The sequence below is a fragment of the Paramisgurnus dabryanus genome, chromosome 24, assembly GCF_030506205.2.
Source record: "Paramisgurnus dabryanus chromosome 24, PD_genome_1.1, whole genome shotgun sequence".
Classification (NCBI taxonomy): Eukaryota; Metazoa; Chordata; class Actinopteri; order Cypriniformes; family Cobitidae; genus Paramisgurnus; species Paramisgurnus dabryanus.
In genome coordinates, this window is record NC_133360.1 from 20665309 (window position 1) to 20683374 (window position 18066).

The 18066-nt window shown below is 38.1% G+C and overlaps 2 long non-coding RNA genes across 2 annotated transcripts in view; both read left to right on the plus strand.

Annotated features, from left to right (window-relative positions):
- Positions 1–18066, plus strand: part of LOC141281569 (uncharacterized) — a 514674-nt gene that overhangs the window by 85948 nt on the left and 410660 nt on the right. The gene's annotated exons all lie outside the window — the stretch shown is intronic.
- Positions 8829–10090, plus strand: LOC135741212 (uncharacterized). The gene is made up of 3 exons (XR_010529376.2): positions 8829–9077; positions 9474–9517; positions 9940–10090. It is a non-coding gene; the product is annotated as an uncharacterized lncRNA (long non-coding RNA).

Below are 18066 nucleotides of genomic sequence, written 5' to 3' on the forward strand. Positions count from 1 at the left end.
ATCCACGTAGAGTCGCAGTGCGCGTACGGGGCACAACAAAGCCATGGTTGGGTCTGCGTCCTCCGGAGGCAGCGCTTGCAAGCTCACCACCTGGTCTCTGAAAGGAGTGGTGGGAACTTTGGGCACGTAGCCTGGTCTGGGCCTCAATGTTACGCTTGAGGCAGCAGGACCAAACTGAAGGCACGAGTCGTCAACAGAGAATGCATGTAAATCCCCTACTCTCTTCACTGAGGCCAATGCTAGCAGGGTCAGAGCTTTCATTGATAAAAGCTTCAGACTCGCAGACTGCAAAGGCTCGAACGGGGGGGCCTGAAGGGCTTTCAGCACCATGGACAGGTCCCAGGGAGGAATAGAAGGAGGGCGCGAGGGGTTTAGCCTACGAGCGCCTCTTAAAAATCTAATAACCAAATCATGCTGGAGAGGGAGGAAGAGCATGTGAATGCCCGCTCACATCTCTCTCGATCCTCTGAAGACCTGGAGAAGGAATAGGAATGCACTCTTTTTGTGGTTTTGTGGGTGCCGGCTGAGAAGCCGGCGGAACAAAAACAAAACGAAACCAAGGATTCTCCATCCGGCCCTCTACCGGTGGAGGGAGCGATGCCGTCACCGTCTCCCGAAGAGTGATCCCATCCAATTCCAGGTCGCCCGTCTCAGGGCCGCTTCGATTTCCGTTTACCACGGGAAGCGGGTGGGGCGGGCGGGGCGGGCTGCCGACAGCTGTTCCCCCTCCGTGGCCTGGAAGATGTTCTAGTGGGGGGGGTGGAGGCAGCCGCCGCAGGGCGCCCTCGGCGAGGAGCAGACGGGGCCGCCGGCGCTGGAGGGAGAGATGCAGGTCGCTTGCGCCGGGGCATGATCTGAGCGATCACCTCTGTCTGCTTCTGGGCGGCGGAGAACTGCTGGGCGAAGGACTCCACCGACTCACCGAAAAGGCCAGCCTGCGACACTGGAGCGTCCAAGAACTTGTTCTTCTCCGCATCCGACATGTCCGCCAGACATAGCCATAAGTGGCGTTCCTGGACCACCATCGTGGACATGGCACGACCAATCGCCTGCGCTGTCACCTTCGTAGCGCGAAGAGCCAGGTCAGTGGCAGCCCGGAGCTCCGAAAGGACAGGCGAGTCGTGTCCTCCCTCGTGCAGATCCCTCAAGGCTTTGGCTTGGTGAACCTGCAGCAACGCCATTGCGTGCAGGGCTGAGGCCGCCTCTCCACATGCCTGGTGGGCAGCGCCCGTTAAACCGGAGGACTGTCTGCAGGCACGAGAGGGGAGGGTTGGGCGGTCCTTCCAAGAGGGAGCGTGTGCCGGACACAGCTGCATCGCGACAGCACGCTCCACGGGAGGGATCCCCGTATAACCCTTAGCGGCTCCGCTGGTGAGGGAGGTGAGGGGGGAGGGCTGAAACGGCCGTAATCTCGTGGAAAACGGCGACTTCCAGGTTCTAGTCAGCTCCTCGTGCACCTCGGGGAAGAAAGGCACCGGTGGAGAGGGTTGTGAAACCCGGGCAGCTCCAAAGAACCAATCATCCAGGCGGGACGGTTCGGGCTGAGGGGGGGGAACCCACTCTAACCCTACGGTCTCCGCCGCTCGAGCGAGCACGGCCACCATCTCTGGATCGAACTCCGGCGTCCCAACCCGACCAGAGGGAGGAAGGGCGTCGGGGTCCACTTCAGGGGGAGGAGGCCCACCCTCGGATGCTGCGGCGTCGGTGGACCCGGAGGGCGGCACGATGGATTCTAGAGACATCGTAGAACACGACGCTGAAGTCTCCATCGGCACATCAACCGGCTGTGGATGAGGAGGCTGAGAGCCTGAGGACGAATCCCCGCTCGGCTCAGCACAGTGATGCGCAGGTCGTCCTTTGAGAGCTTCACAGCCGCACCGTGGCGGCGTTCAGCACTCGCATGACGAGGGTTGCGTTTTTCCCGGAGGAAAGACAACCGTCTGCGCAAATCCACAAGGGACATGTTCTCGCAGTGAGAACACTTACCCCCAGCGAACGCTGCCTCTGCGTGCTCGATGCCCAAACACGAAAGACAACGCTCGTGACCGTCCTTCGGACCCATGTATTTGCCGCACCCAAGATCGCACGGACGAAAAGCCATCCTGAAAAGGACGCTGATGTCCGGATATACGAGAGAGTGGCTGCCTTTAACAAGGCACAAAGCTCTCTCGTATCACTCTTTTAGGGAAATTCACTCAGATGCTCAGTTGATGATGCGCACAGGGAAGGCAACGCACACACTACTCAAAACAACAAAACAGGTGTAGAGCCGTGGAATTAAGCGAAGCGTCCGCTGTGGTACTGCTAGTCCAACCAACTTCAGCAATCGAATCCCACCAGAGTAAAGTAGCTTCTCAGTAGCAGATACTGCCGGCTTTCGAAGCGATAAAAAGCTAATTTCCCTATTTGCACCTGCTGCTTATATACGCACCTGGCGGGGCGGCGCCAGCATTATGCAAATATCTCAATGCCAAGTTCATTGCCGTTTTAGTAGTATTCGAAGCAGATTGGTCCCTCTAAGCGAGTTCCCAATTCGTCGTCACGACGTGACGTCGTAGTGACCGACTGAAAGGGAACAATGAAGTGATTGTCATAGGGAGTCAATAAAGGTGCTTATACTAAGGATTTGAGGAGGTAAACATTCTCAGATGTCTTGGAAGAAAAGTTAACAGGACACAAATTCTAAAGAGTTAACAGCAAAATGAGCAGCGTGGCCACATTGCTCCTATTAACATCAACAAAGCTGTTTGTGCTACAAGCATGTTAGGAACTTGAATTAGTTTAAGATCTTCACCATGATCTAAATGTTTGTGTGACAAAAACATTAAAGACAGCTTAAAACTTTAAAGGTAAGTGGCTTGGGTACTGTAGCTGTTTTCTGCCATTGTCATTGAGTCCTGAGTGATTTTTGGATGTTACTTGCATGTTCTGGGTAGTACCTGAAGTCAAAGTTATCTTTTAAGGAAGTTGTGTCACTGCACCGCCATATACTGTAGGCAACGCCTTGTTAGAACAAGACCTGTCGATTCTGCACATGCAAAACCCCTTCCCCAGATAATTTCATTCTTTAACGGTTGACAATTGGCTTTTTTACAATAAGGTGGAACTATGGGGCCATACTGGTCATAGAGATCTCCCCATTTGTACCGTATCACTGCCAGGGATGCATCTTGTTAACTCTTTCCTGCCATTGACGAGTTATCTTGTCAATTAAGAGAAAACATTTGCATAAAAAGTGTTTCTTATGAGGTTTTATGTTAATCTGTAATACAGCGACTATCTACTAGATTTGATAATCGTTCTGAACAGGGCTGCGTTTCCCGATAACGTTGTCCCGTAGTGCGCTACGAAGACTCTTAAGTTAAACCTTAACTACAGGTTCACCTTTTCTAGGTGTGTTTCCCGAACTGTAGCGGGATTCTTAAGGTATACTTTCTTACGTACGACGTTACCAGGTGCTGTCCATGGCGATGGTGCTGAATAGATTGATATCGATTGCTCGACAATCAATTATTCACTTTATGTAATAGGTTTCGCTGTGTAGCAGTGTTCTTTTTTAAAGAAACATTTCAGAAATAGTTTAAGTTAAATTTATTAGGAATATCTTGTAAAAATATTTCAAATTGCAAACAACTTAATCCAACCTTGTATTTTTTATTTTATATCAAACCCGTGCAAAACCCGCAACTTCATTTCCAAACGTATCATGCATAAACTGCTCCAATGCATCCGCTATGCCTTCACTCTAAAGGATAATTTATATTAGGGGTTCCCAATAAGTGCGTTGCCCAGGGGAATTAGGTCGTGCAAGTCATCTGGCTTGGCTGTGCATTACACTTAAAATATATAAAAACAAACTGTTGTTCATTAGTTCACGCGTTTATTGTGCTTGGATGCGCAAGCAGCGCGTTTACAATGCGGATAAAGCTTATGGACGGAGCCGCGCCTGTCTGTTTACCTTAAATATAACATAAACATATATATTTTATAATTTATAAATATATATTATGATTGCTTTAGATTTTAGCTTTGATCAGTTTTAATGTGGAAAATGTGTTGACTTAAGGAGACTATACAAGCAGTAATCAAGTGGAGCAGTTTCTTTTGAATGTTTATAAAGAATATGGCATACAGTTGCCTCAAAGTTAAAAAACATTAAAAAAAAGTTTGATGCAAAGTCGAATTAACATCAATAATAAAAATTAGGAAAATCAACAATTATGATTTTGTGATAAATGTGCTCCTGTGGCATGCGGTTTTTACTTGATTTATTTATTTGCAGCTAAAATAGCCGGTAAATTAAAGATTTAACGGATATGAAATGCACAAATGAAATAGTGAGATTTGTGAGATAGCTGCAATAGTTTAAACAACTCCCCCACCCAAAAAAAAGTATTTTTTAAATAGTTTCTTAAGCCTGTAGCATTTAATAGTTCGAAGCTGATGTTCCTTTCGGAAACATAATTCAAATTCTAACAACCATTACTGTAATGACTAATTATGTGAATGTTTTATTCTTTAAATATAAAAATATTTGCCTAATTGAAGGCGGATTGTTTTGGATTTTTTTTTTTTTTTTACAAATATTTAGTTATATAGACTGCAATGTAAGCTTTTATCACAGTGATGGCCCCTAGCGGAGTCAAGTGGGATAAGGTATAGCTAAGAGTGCTCCAGACCAACCTTCCGAAAGTATGACTTACAGAAGGGATACGTAACTAAGAAGGTTTCGGGAAACACGTATTAACGATAAGGTACAGCTTAAGGTACAACTTAAGAACGACGTAGAGCTAAGAAGGTTTCGGGGAACGCAGCCATGATCTCTATAAGAATATAAGTCTAATTATTAGACCAAAATATCAAATTTGTGCTTAAAACAAAGAAAAACAAATCTACCACTACTTAATTCAAGAAAAATATTTTTTTGCATGTTCACTTAAATTTATTTTTGTCTTAAAGCTAGATTTTTCTTAGGGGATTTTGCTTATCAAGAAAATGCATCTTGATTTAAGATTTTTTTAGATATTTGTACTGAAAATAAGACAAAAATACAGTTAAGTAAGAAGTCATTTTTTGCAGTGAACCCACAACAATAAAAAGAAGAAAACTTTCAAAAAACATGTTGTCCCCATTTTTTAATTCATAGATAACAACAAATGAGATTTTAATGATATTTTGACCATTTAACTAGAAAATGTCCCCGGTTTTCATTTAAAAAATCTGGCCACTTAGTATAAGTTGCCAGGTTGTTGTTAGGGGAATCTGGGTGGCTGCTAGTGGTTCTGATTAGGGATGCAGCGATACCAAATTTATGGGCCAATAATGATATTCGATTACTTAGAATGACATCTAATACCGAAAGTTTTCTTTGTTTTAAAAGTCCTTAAAGCAATTCTGTTGTCACAATCTGTGTTAACATGGACAATTGTAATCAGTTTAAATGTTCAATCCGAAAAAGAAAATGCCCCATGTAAACACCTCAATCGACATAAAGAGAGCCAAGCCGATTAAAAATCTAATCGGCTTGAGAGGGTGATTTATACTTTTGTAAATCTGCTCAGAAGGACATGTAAACACTTGATTAGATGGATAATTGAAACTGGGACACTCTTCTTCTTCTTTTTTTATGGCAGTTTGCAAACCCACTTAAAGGTGGGTTTGCAATAAGGTGACATAGAATGATTGAACGGAGTATTTATCCTTGTTCTTTGATGTGACATGTAGACAATTTTTTTTTTTGGGGGGGGGGTCTGTATTGCCTTAGAAGCCTCCTAAAAACCTCTCTCAGATTTTAAACAAGTGGTTTTGCACCTATTTGTCTCCCCCTACTGGCTTAACTTGCAATCTCATTACTGATTGGCTGACTTTGCTGCCACTCAAAAAATGTAGCCAATTATTTTAAAGTGGAGGGGCAGTTAGATGCCTGTGATGTCATAAGCATCAGTTTTTCAGATTGGGCCGTTTTCTGGCTGACATTTCTAAAAGAGGAATTTTTATGAGACTGAGATGTTTAGCATGTTTAGCACTTTTTGTATGTTTGTGAATGTGGGTAGACTACCATTATTCAACAAAGACAAGGTAAAAATGGTTTTTCATTCTCTGTCCCCTTTAAACTTTCATTTACAAAGATGTGAAACTCACAGAGTGGTCAGGGGTGTTCACTGATATGCTCACACAAAAATGGCTGCAAAAGGTGCATTCCAACAGGTTTTAATGTAGTTTTTGTCCAACTCCATTGACTTGTATTAGTTGTGCTATGAGGTACGGTATTACTCCACGCCGGGAACGTTGTTTTTATTCTTGCAATTGGCAAAGGTGGATTATTGCCACCAACTGGGCTGGAGTGTCAATTATTCAAGCTCTCAACGGAAGAATGTACGGGTGTGAGGCGTTTGGAAAAATAGTTCCACAAGCGATTTTTGTGTGTGCATATCAGTGAAAACCCCTGACAACTCGGTGAGTTTCACATCTTTGTAAACGAAAGTTTAATGCATTTTAGGAAGGATTGTTCCAGAGCACCTATGCAGCCATTATAGAGGTGGGAGGTGATACAACAGAAACCGAAAATTCTCGGGCCAGCATCATATGTCCAAATTTCAGTCAAAACCATTCTATTTCATCATAAACAATCTGAAAACAGGGCTTTAAGTGTAAAATACCAAACTTGTCCTTTAAGGGCTTCTGTAGAAACATGGCGGCACAAAATGGTGACTTCCACGTAAGGGGACCCTCGTGTATGTACATAAAACGTCTCATTCTAAGGTAATAAAAACATAACGGTTTGTTCTAAAAAGGTCTTAATACCCCTGGTGAAAAACAAATATACTTTATTGTATTTCAAGTATATTTAACTTTGCAATAGTACATTACAAATATACTTACAAAGGAATGTACTTTCTTTAAACATATTTAAAGTATGCTTACAACATATTTGCGCATATTTTTACAATTAAACTTTTAACATACTTTAAAATAATTGTACTTTAGTATATTTTCTAAAAGTATACTTTAGAAAAATATACTTAAAGGCGGAGTCCACGATGTTTGAAAAACGGTTTGGAAAAGGAGACGGGCCGACTACCAAAACACACTTATAGCCAATCAAATCAAATCAAATGCCGGGTTGCGTATGTGTGGGGCGGGTCTATCAACAGAAGGTCCAGATTCTATTGGGGTAGGGGTGTGTTTGTTTAGGCGATTTCAAATATCAACACTGGCTTTCAAACATCATGGACTCCGCCTTTAAAGTTAAAGTTTTGTGCAATTTTTAAAGTATACTAAATTTAAACTTATTTTAAAATGTATTTTAGGTATACTTTATCGGTATGCTTAAAGTTATCATTATAATAATGCACTGACAGTATATTTCTAAAATACATTATTTAGTATTCTTTAGAAACAGTATATTTTAAGCACATTTTGAAAGTATGGGGTGTACAAATGTATATTATTTTATGGAGAAATAACGTGGGCTTAAAATTACGAGAGAGCAGTATGTTCAGTTACATTTTATATTGTAGATGTATACATTTGTAATATACTATTAACATAATAAGGTACACTTTAACTTCACTATAGTCAAGCATTGGATAAACCAATTAACTGTGTTTTACCACAAAATAACCATGGTTTTGCTAATAATAATCAATACACCAAAAAAACATGGTTACTAAACTTTTACCACAAAAAAAAACATTCATTTTCGTAAGGGGAATATGAGTGTTTGTTTTTTTGTAGTTTTTGAGTCAATTGCATACTGCTTTTAGCTGTACACATTGATTAACTTAAACAGTTTTCGCAAATGCATTTCAGAGAAAAGTGAATTCTGAGATTTGAATAATGCATCTGACGTGTGGGATGACGTCACGACGCACGTATTTTGATTTTTACCAGTCGTTCAAGACGGACGGATTCAGTCCTAAGGTACGTTAAAATATCTTAAAATTAATATATTTGATTATCGTTTTGACCATTCTGAAGTTTATCAGTAGACTATCATATTTGGAATGCGAAATGTTGTCAATAACGCGGTGTCTAACTCGCTATTAGTGATAAGCTGCTGTGTAGCTTAGCTTAGCTTATAGCTAATGTTAAAGGCAGTGTTGGGGCTAGTTACTCAAAAAAGTAATATATTACGTATTACATATTACTCTCAAAAATAGTAATGTCTTACTTTACTTTATTACTCCCTGGAGAAAGTAACTAGTTATATTACTAGTTATATTACTAGTTACATTTTTTTTCTTGACAAGAATGTTTATTTGGGCAAGCCACGGCCAAGAAAATGCTGGCTTCCTTACGTAGGGCACAGCGTTTGGAGAAACATTAAAGAGTGTGCACTTCACCGTCAAGTTATTTTCCTTCCGTTGAACATAATAAAATATGACTGAATCTCCACCCGTCGAAACTAGCTTTCTGTTGCTGGGAACCTTACTCTGAAAAAGAGCTTGCCGTTGTTGACGCTTCCATTTACCCGATCTGTCTTTGAGTGTGCCGCTGCCGCTCTGTGCTGCTGGCTGCCGGGTGTCGACCAATCGGTGATGGTAAATGATACCTCGTGCCAAACTTAGACCAATCACTGTTCCATTCACGCCCTCCTCCCCTTCCCTTTTGTTCTCTGTGTTTTGTGCCTTGTGTGATGAAGGTGCTACTGGCGAATGTAACTTAAGTAACTAGCTCGGGAAAACTGTAATAATATTACCAATTTCAGACGGGTAATGCCTTACACTACTAGTTACTGAAAAAAGTAATATTATTACAGTAACTAGTTACTTTGTAACTAGTTACACCCAACACTGGTTAAAGGTTTGAAAGATAGCACTGTTAGCCTGTTATATCGAAGTAGTACACCCGATTGTTTTGTTAAATATATGTATTGGTGTGTATGTATATGTTAATGAAAAAAGGTAGCGTCAGAAAATCAGTTTTTTAATGTAGCGTGAAAGTTAACCATTTATTGACTGTTTAGAGGTTGTAAGGCTTTTACCTAACTGTATTTAGTATTAATGATGCTGCATTCTTTCCTCAGAAGCTAAAGTTTTTCAAAGACATTTGTAGGGAGGACTTTGCAGCTAATGGTAAGTCATTTTAAACTCTTAAGATATAATAATTCATTCGTAGTAGTAAATCAAGCTTCCGTTTAGATAACGTTATATACATATTGAGGCGGTTTCCCGGACAGGGATTAGACTACTCCTAGACTAAAATAATTGTAAGAGCTGTCCAAACTGAAAACAACTTGCACTGACATATCTTAAAATACACCAGTGTCCTTTGTTGTGCCTCAAAATGTACACAGGTAATGTTTTTATTAAGGCATGTTTTTTGAAACTAATTATATTTCTTAATTAAACTAAGGCCTAGTCCTGTTTTAAGATAATCCCTTTCAAGGAAACCACTCAAATGTCTGCTTGTTGCATTTTCTTTCTGACAAGTTTTACATTTAAATTTAATACAATAAAATCTTTCTTTAGGAGCTGAAGTATTTTATGTAAGGAGGATTTTGCAGCCCATATAGGCAAGTCATTATAATGAAAACTCTTAGGGGTGGTTTCCCCGACAGTGATTAGCTTTATCCAGGACTAGACCTTAGTTTAATTAGGATAGTTTTAACAAACATGCCTTACTAAAAACATTACTTATGTGCATTACGATGTAAAACAAAGGGCACTGATGTATTTTAAGATATGTCAGAGCAAGTTGTTTTCAGTTTGGACAGCTCTTACATTTATTTTAGTCTAGGACTAGTCTAATTCCTGTCTGGGAAACCGCCCCTTAATATATATGATGACATTTTAGTCAAGCTCTAGTTTGGGTAAAAATATATCTGCTATACAATCTCTGCCAGTAAACTATAGATTTAATGCAGTAAGTCTTAAATAAATGTAATGTTTTAATATTAAACACTTTTTAATTGAGCTTATTGTCTCTCTTTTTCAGATTTCCTTAGGCTGAACCAAAACCTGCCAGACTAAAGTTGATTTGGGAGAGAAAGACGTTGAAAACTCAGTCATCTTGACATTCTTCAATGAGTTATTGTTCAATTTTTAGGCAAATACTGTACACTTTGAATGCTGTGAATAAAACTATATTTTAAATATATTTAAAATGAATTGTTTTTGACTTTTTTAATCAGCTTTTATTTATTTGGAAAAAAATATTTTGGTTATGTTACCAGCTAAAGTAATCTATTCCCCAAATAGCACTCTTTAAGTTAACTAATTATTAACACACTTGAAGTATACTCATTACTAATCTAGCTGTACATAAATGTAATGTACTTGGCATATTCATTTTTCACCAGGGCAGTTTTTAGAATTTTGGATTGGCCAAAAATATATATAGAATGTAGGCAAACAGTCTATTTAAGGTATACTGGTTGTATGTTTGCAAGACACTCATAATACATTTGTAATGTACTCCTAACATAAATAAAACACACTCTAAATCCACTTATCAAGCATGAATTTAGCACAAAAACAGTCATGTACTTAAATTGTACTAAATACACTTAAAGTTGTTCCACTTTAGCACACAAAAGTACACTAAATACACTTAAAGTTGTACTTTGTTACAATTAATATACAACTAAAATATATTAAGTACAAAATTAATTGTTCCAAAATAGCACTCTTTAAATAAACTAATCAATAGCACACTTTAAGTATACTGGTCATTAGTGTGACTGCAAGTATACTTAAGTATATCAAAATTAAATATATTTAGCATACTATTTTTTCACCAGGGACACCCCTGATATTATAGGTTTATATATTATTTTGCATTTCTGTCAAGAGATCCTTCTAAAAATTACATTACACACTGCACCTTTAAGTGTTCATGTAAACACTATGATAGGATTTATCAATCAGAATGATTTCCACGAGGCAAAAGGTGTCCATGTAAAAGTAGCGATTGTCACCCAACTCAAAATAATCACAGAGCGGACAATGTCTGACAGTCAGCCGATGTCTCGTGGACAATTAGCTGATGTCTCTATAATAGTAAAAAATGATTTTATCTGCCGATACAGATTACTGGCCGATATATCGGTGCATCCCTTGTACTGATTATTCCTAGGTCATTTTTGAAGCCATTTTTGGTGTCCTATTTGCTTATACATAGTGATTGCTAGATGTTCTGCACTTTTGGAAGAAAAGTGTATTTTGGAACCTCAAAAGTACATATCTGTTTTAAGATGGTACATATTAGGAACTTTTAAAGGTACCATCCCAGTGCCAACTTTTCTTCCTTTATATTAGAAAAGTGTGGGAGTTTCAAAGTTTGAGTATAAAGTATCCTAAAAGCTCTTGAAGAAACTATACTCCAAAAAAGTTAGGAGGTTAGAAATAACCTTGACCGTATGTATGAGAAAATAGACGTTTAATGATGAGATGGAGGCAGAGAAACGGAGAAATAAACCAAAAGTGCATTAGATTACATTTAACATCAAAATGACGGACTAAATAGGTGCTCAAGTATTGCGCTCTGGAAACCCTTCAAAGGACTGAGTCAGGAAAAGGAGTTTTTCCCGGAGATGCAATGCATTTAAATGCTTGTTCAATAAGGTAGACTGACCACATGAAACTTTGGCCTCACCACACAAATTTGTCTGCATGCCAGTGAATGCCTGAGTGTATGGGTGTGCGTGTAAGAATAACATCTATATTATCAAAAGCATGCTGAAATATCAGCTAAAAATTCTGGTTAAAATGTGTAAGGAAGACCAACTGGAAGAACAGAGTGATTAAATAGAGAGCGAACCACTAATTGTATACAAAGTGAAATGAACTGTGGAAAAAGTGACGGCATGATAATTGTCTTAAAAGATGAACAAATTTAAAACTTTTACAAAGTAAGAACTTGACATGGGGTCAGTAAAGTAAAAATCATGAATACAATATTAAGATAAAACAAAGCAATGGTTTTATAAAATGACATGGTTTTGCACATCGGGTAACGTTTTAAGTGTCCCTATTGTCCATTGAAAAATGGGACGCAGGAATATTTGTGAACATTTTCAAATAATTAAATAAGGAATGCTTACCTTAGCAAATACCACCAATTATTGTTTCCAAACAAGCATGTTTGACCTATCAAACAAACAAGACAATGTTTTTATAGCACCACACTGTTTAAACTATTTGTTGGTAAACAGAAATAAAAGAATGTAGTTGTTAAAAAAATACAAACGTAACGCGCTATACAAAGAATTAAAAAGCAATCACTTCTTTAACTTTACTAAACATGTGTTCCAGAGATCAACTATTATCCATGTGTGAGTAATATGCGAATGTCAACCCAACTATGGAAGTATCTAGTTTCGCACCACAAAGTCAAAGGTTCTGATGTTTCAATCAGGCATTAATGTGGCTCTTTTCTTGCCCACAAGCATGGCAAGACGATTTATACGTCAGACAAAATCATTCCAGGAGGATGAACAGTAGTGTGTGTAGCGGATGAGATAATGCTTTTCACAAGTGCCTATTGAGATATCCATTCATCAAACTTTTGGGCCGGGTTAACCACAGTCCTTGTCTTGAAGATGTTAGACGAAAGACATCGGTACGAGTGTTTGAGGTGATTAGACAGGGATGGTAACGGAAACCCAAGCTCCAGATGAGCTCTAGCCAAACACATGTTCATCACCACGCCTATCATCACAAACATTAGACTCCATGTGAACGCCGTCCAAGTAAATGCGCTCTTTCTACATGAAATGCATTTCGAGACCATCACCCAACCATATGCCAGATGTAACCACATCCCTTGAACAGTATTGTAAGCAAGAAATGCATTCAGTTCGGTATTAAAACGTCTTTCCCGTTTAAATCGCAGGATGTTGCATTTAAAAGTTCATCCTTAGGTTTTGTGGTGTAAAGTTTTAGGCCAACAAAATAACATTCAATAGAGTTTTATAGTGCTAATAATACTGTATGCAAACGTTATCATTCTCATTACTGAAATGAGTATTAAAAATAATAATAATAATACATTGTATTTCTATATTTTGTTTTTAATATGCAAATAACTAAACTACATAGCAAAACTGAGAATTTTCATTTGATAAAAACGAAGCTGTTTTACAATGCCGGTTGTGAGGGTGTTTTCGGTCTTAATAATTTGCCTGTGGATGTTATTGTGCACACATTTCCCGTAGCTTTAGGAAGATTATGCCAATGATGTAATGATTGATTAATCTGATGGTCTTGTTGTCTGTGTCTCCCAACCCACAATTTTCCATAGCTGCTTTTGATTAGCAATCAGAGGGCCCATTAGACACACTAATGTTCTGTTTCCAGAGCCTCACATTTATCACATGGGGTCATTTTGTCCTGCTTCTTGGGCTCTTTTATAAGGATTAGAACGTAGACTTATAATTTACTGTACATTTTACTGGGAAAAACATTAGATCTGTCTGCAAAAAAAAAAAGGATTTTTTTTTTAACATCATAATAGACTTTTTTTGCTTTATCCAGATATTTTAAATGAAATATTCATCGTTTTTCTGTGACTTACTGTTTTCTACATAACATCATTTAATGTGAAGATCATTGTGTGAAAATAAAACCTTGCTATCTTTAATATTGACTGAGTAAGGTCAAGTCAAAGATTGAAATTAAGGTGCAATCAATGAGTGAAATCAAATGTTGATGCTCCTCATCTCACAGTAGATTATAAGACTTTAGCCTGGATTTCAAAAACAAACATTTAAAGCAAAAAGTGAAGTGTTTTATAATTGTTCTGTGTATTTATGATACAGAAAATACTGGAAATTACATTTATGCCTTATATTTCTGCCAAATAGTTCAAAATGTCAGGCCTACAACACATCCTTGGTGAAAAATGCATTTGTTGCTTTAGACATACAATGGTTTATTCCAGTGGTGTAGTCTAGATTTTTGTAGTGAGTATACTGTGATTTTTCCCTCTCACCCTTATGCCCACTCGTCCCAGCGCGACACCCCATAAGCACCACCACACTCACAGATGCATACAGTATAGATATTCATGTAACTAAGAGCATTCTGAAAGTGTACTCATAAACACATAAACTGAATGTGTTCTCAACATGTCAGTTTATTATTAAAAATTACGTTTATTAAGAAAAAAAGACTTTAGAGCCAATGGGTTTACAGCTGGGGAAACTGGACTGATTTTTAGACTGGTTTAGTGTTAATCAACATCTCAGGAACTCAGGAACTGTTAATTAAAATTAAATAAACTGTTTACAATCTTCAATCTGTGGCTAACACATGCATTGAAGGTGAAAAAATATTCACTCTTTCAATAGCTATTATCTGACAACTATTGATAACATTACCATGTGTAATTTAATGGTGTAAATGTTTTAAATTAATTAACATTTAAGATGACCATGAATGAACTCTAATTTGCATAGTCATTGCATGCATAAGCATTGTCTAAAAATGAAAATAGGCTTACTTAATTATTATTACAAGACCATCATGTAGCCTAATATTAGACACCCAAACCAAACAGAAGTTTAAGATCATATACATCTTGAACGTAGATATATGAACACAGAGAAGAGAAGTTTAACACTGTGAAGCACAAGCAAACATGCAGAGAAACTGAAGGCAGCTAAAAACCATCAGGATATAATCACGGGCTTTTTTATTGCATTTGGAGCCTTCCCTCCAGATAAAGTAATAAACTGGACTGATGATTTAAATGTTGTTTACTCACATGTGCGTTGTAAAGCAGCACTGCTCCACTCGTTCACATCTCCACATAGAGTCTGTTTGTTTACAGTGTCGCGTGAGCAGATAGATACACTCCAGGTTCGACTTCATTTGGCGCTAAGCAGACCTCTTGGTGATGTCAAAGTACCGCGAGAGCGATTCAAAGCAGATTTCTCCATGTGATAACTGGAGTCGCTCTCGCGGTGCTTTGCTGTCACTTTCCTGTGGCGTCACACCAGTCTGCTCCCCAGTCACTTTCGCGTCACTATAGTAATTTGATTTCATAGAAATTCATATACGCCGATCGGATCGCGCAGTTCGGCAGGAAGTATAAAGCCTAATATGTATTTCAACCCGCTAAAGTAGCAAGTGTAGCATGCTAATGGTCAGTGCTTCACATCTATATTATGACTAAAAGTTTAAAAATGTCACAAAACCATGCTGTTACGCATCCTCGCGCTATTTTCAGTGGGTATACGGAAATCCTTGACAATTTCTAGTGGGTATACGGCGTATACCTGCGTATCACGTAGACTACACCACTGGTTTATTCTCCTCTGATAGATGTGTATTAAATGTAACACTATGAATAGAATAGAATAGAATAGAATTCCATATAGAAATGTATATAGAATAAAATAGATATAAATTGATATAGAAATGGATATAGAAATTCTGATAGAGTAGAGTAGAGTAGAGTAGAGTAGAGTAGAGTAGAGTAGAAAAGAGTAGAATAAAATAGAAAAAATATGTAAATCGATGTAGAATAGAATAGAATAGAATAGAATAGAATAGAAAAATATGAAAATGAATATTGAAATGGATATAGAATAGATATAAATTTATATAGAAATGGATATAGAGTAGATATACATTGATATAGGAATAGAATAGAATAGAATAGAATAGAATAGAATAAAAATCCATTTAGAAATGGATATAGAATAGAATAGATATAAATTGATATAGAAATGGATATAGAAATTATGATAGAGTAGAGAATAGAATATTTATACATTGATATAGAATAGAATAGAATAGAAATGTTGTTGTTCTGATGAACACAAAGGAAGATATTTTGAGAAATATTTGTAAGCAAACCATTCGTGGACCCTATTCACTTCCATAGTAGGAAAAAAAGAATACTGTGGAAGTAAATGGGGTCCACAAGAGGTTTGGTCATAAACATTTCTTAAAATATTTTTCTTTGTGTTCATAAGAACAGCAAAATGTATACAGGTTTGTAACAACATGAGGGTAAATAAATTATGACAGAACTTAAATTTTTGGGTGAACTATCCCTTTAAGGAGGCTAAAAGTGGCCATGGTTAAAGAAACATGTTCTTAAATACATTACATTACACAGCGAAATCACCAATGTTAAATGTACACTACTGGTATATATGGGTACCACCTGATTTGGTGGTACTCATATAAACAACAGTGGTGTACATTTAACACTGGTGGTTTTGCTGTGTACAGACAATGCATAGTCTGTTTTTGGGTTTGATGTGCTGGGGATTATGTAGAAACTAAAACCAAAACTAAAATGTTCCACAACAACAGACAGGACCAATTACATCACCTCAGGATAATCTGACAAGTGCTTTTCCGCAGAAATTGTATTTTGTATGGCAACCGCTTGAATAAAAGCCTACAAGCAGAAAACACATGGCTTGCATGCAGAGACCTTATATCTGGGTTTACCCCACATTACCCCGAATACTTTCAATTCAGCCCTCCAAACATCATAGATAACCTTGTTGTGTCTGATGCTAGTTAACCTCTGGTGTCTGTCAAATATGAGAACATTTAATGAAGTGCAAATTCAAATTTGAATAATTCAATAACTTATATAAAAATAAATGTAAATTAAAAAATAAAACAATGCTAATTAGCTCCTATCTATTGTGCCAAGGTTAAACATTGAGACCAATTTCACCTAAGTTAAATGAATGTAAATAGTTACATACAACAGTCATCAGTACAGTGTCAGAAAAAAATGTCAAAAAAAATTTCTGGGGCAGTACCCTTTATAAAGGTCCTCATATGTACCATCGATGTATGCAGTTTTTGCTAATATGAACTCTGGGACAGTTGGGGACCATATTTTCATCAATTATTTTTACATTTTAACAAAGAAATGCACACTTGCTATTGCTTATAAATGTGAAAATAGCAGCATGTATGGTACTGCACATTATTCAGTAAAACTAAGCAAGTCTTTCTAAAGCCTTGATTTCCAAAGAACTCCCTTACTTTTTAACTAACACCCATTTACACATCTGCCTTGAGCGTGACCTAGAGACACGGCTCACAAAACCGTGAAACCGCGCAATCAGACTGCAATTCTGGACATCTTTAATGGCCGTGTTTTATGAGAATGTCTTTTTGCTTTGTGTATTCAGCTGTATCAGGTCCCACCAACACCACAGTTCTGAATCCTTCAGGAACATCTGAGGAACGCGGGTCACCCGGCCCATGTATGATTAAAATACCAGAATTAAAGCCTTTCCATTGCTCTCGAGTGAGGTGCTTTGGGAAACACAATAAAATGCTTATAAAAAGCGTATAAAAACATTGAAGCTTTCTAACCCCATTTACAACATTCCCCATACTTCTGGACGAAAACGGTCTGCGTACCTCAATGTTATCTGTCCCAGTCAAGCACAAAGACTTATTTGAAAGAAAGCGGACCAATTGTAAACATTTAGCAGTGGTACAGAGGTAAACAAGTTTAAAATGCTGCGATTGCCAAAAGGTTCACATGGCGCCAAGAGCTAAATTGGTTTACAGATTGATGCATTAGGAAAATGCTGATGAAAACGTAATTACAAACATAACATTAACATAAAGTACGACCCGGAATGCGGTAAAAGTTAAATCATTAGCTAATTCCACAAAGATGGAGTTAAAGAAATGGACTAAAGCCTTGTTTATGCTCGATGCGTTCACTCTGGCGTGAACCACAGCGGTCTGGGCGCGCACCTCACAGGCGCTGAGAGACATTTGGACTCTTTTATGCGCCCCACCGATTAATTCTGATGAAATCGCTACACTGTCTGATACATGATAGCACTGTCTACGCAAGACACAGCGGTGACTTCAAAACCTCTCAGCGGTCTACAAATAACAGGCCGCAGTCCATATTTAAGACTGTGTGTTTAAGCTTTTTTAAGCATAGTTCCCCTTCTCTATTTTCCTAAAATATGAGCAGGAAAATCTCACAGATATTAGAATAGACAGGTGACAGGAAAAAAAAATGACAGTCCAGAATTTCTTCTAATTCCCAAAATATTACAATAATAATTACAGTGGTTCTGAATCATGTGATGAAAAAAGATATAATCTTGGAAATTAT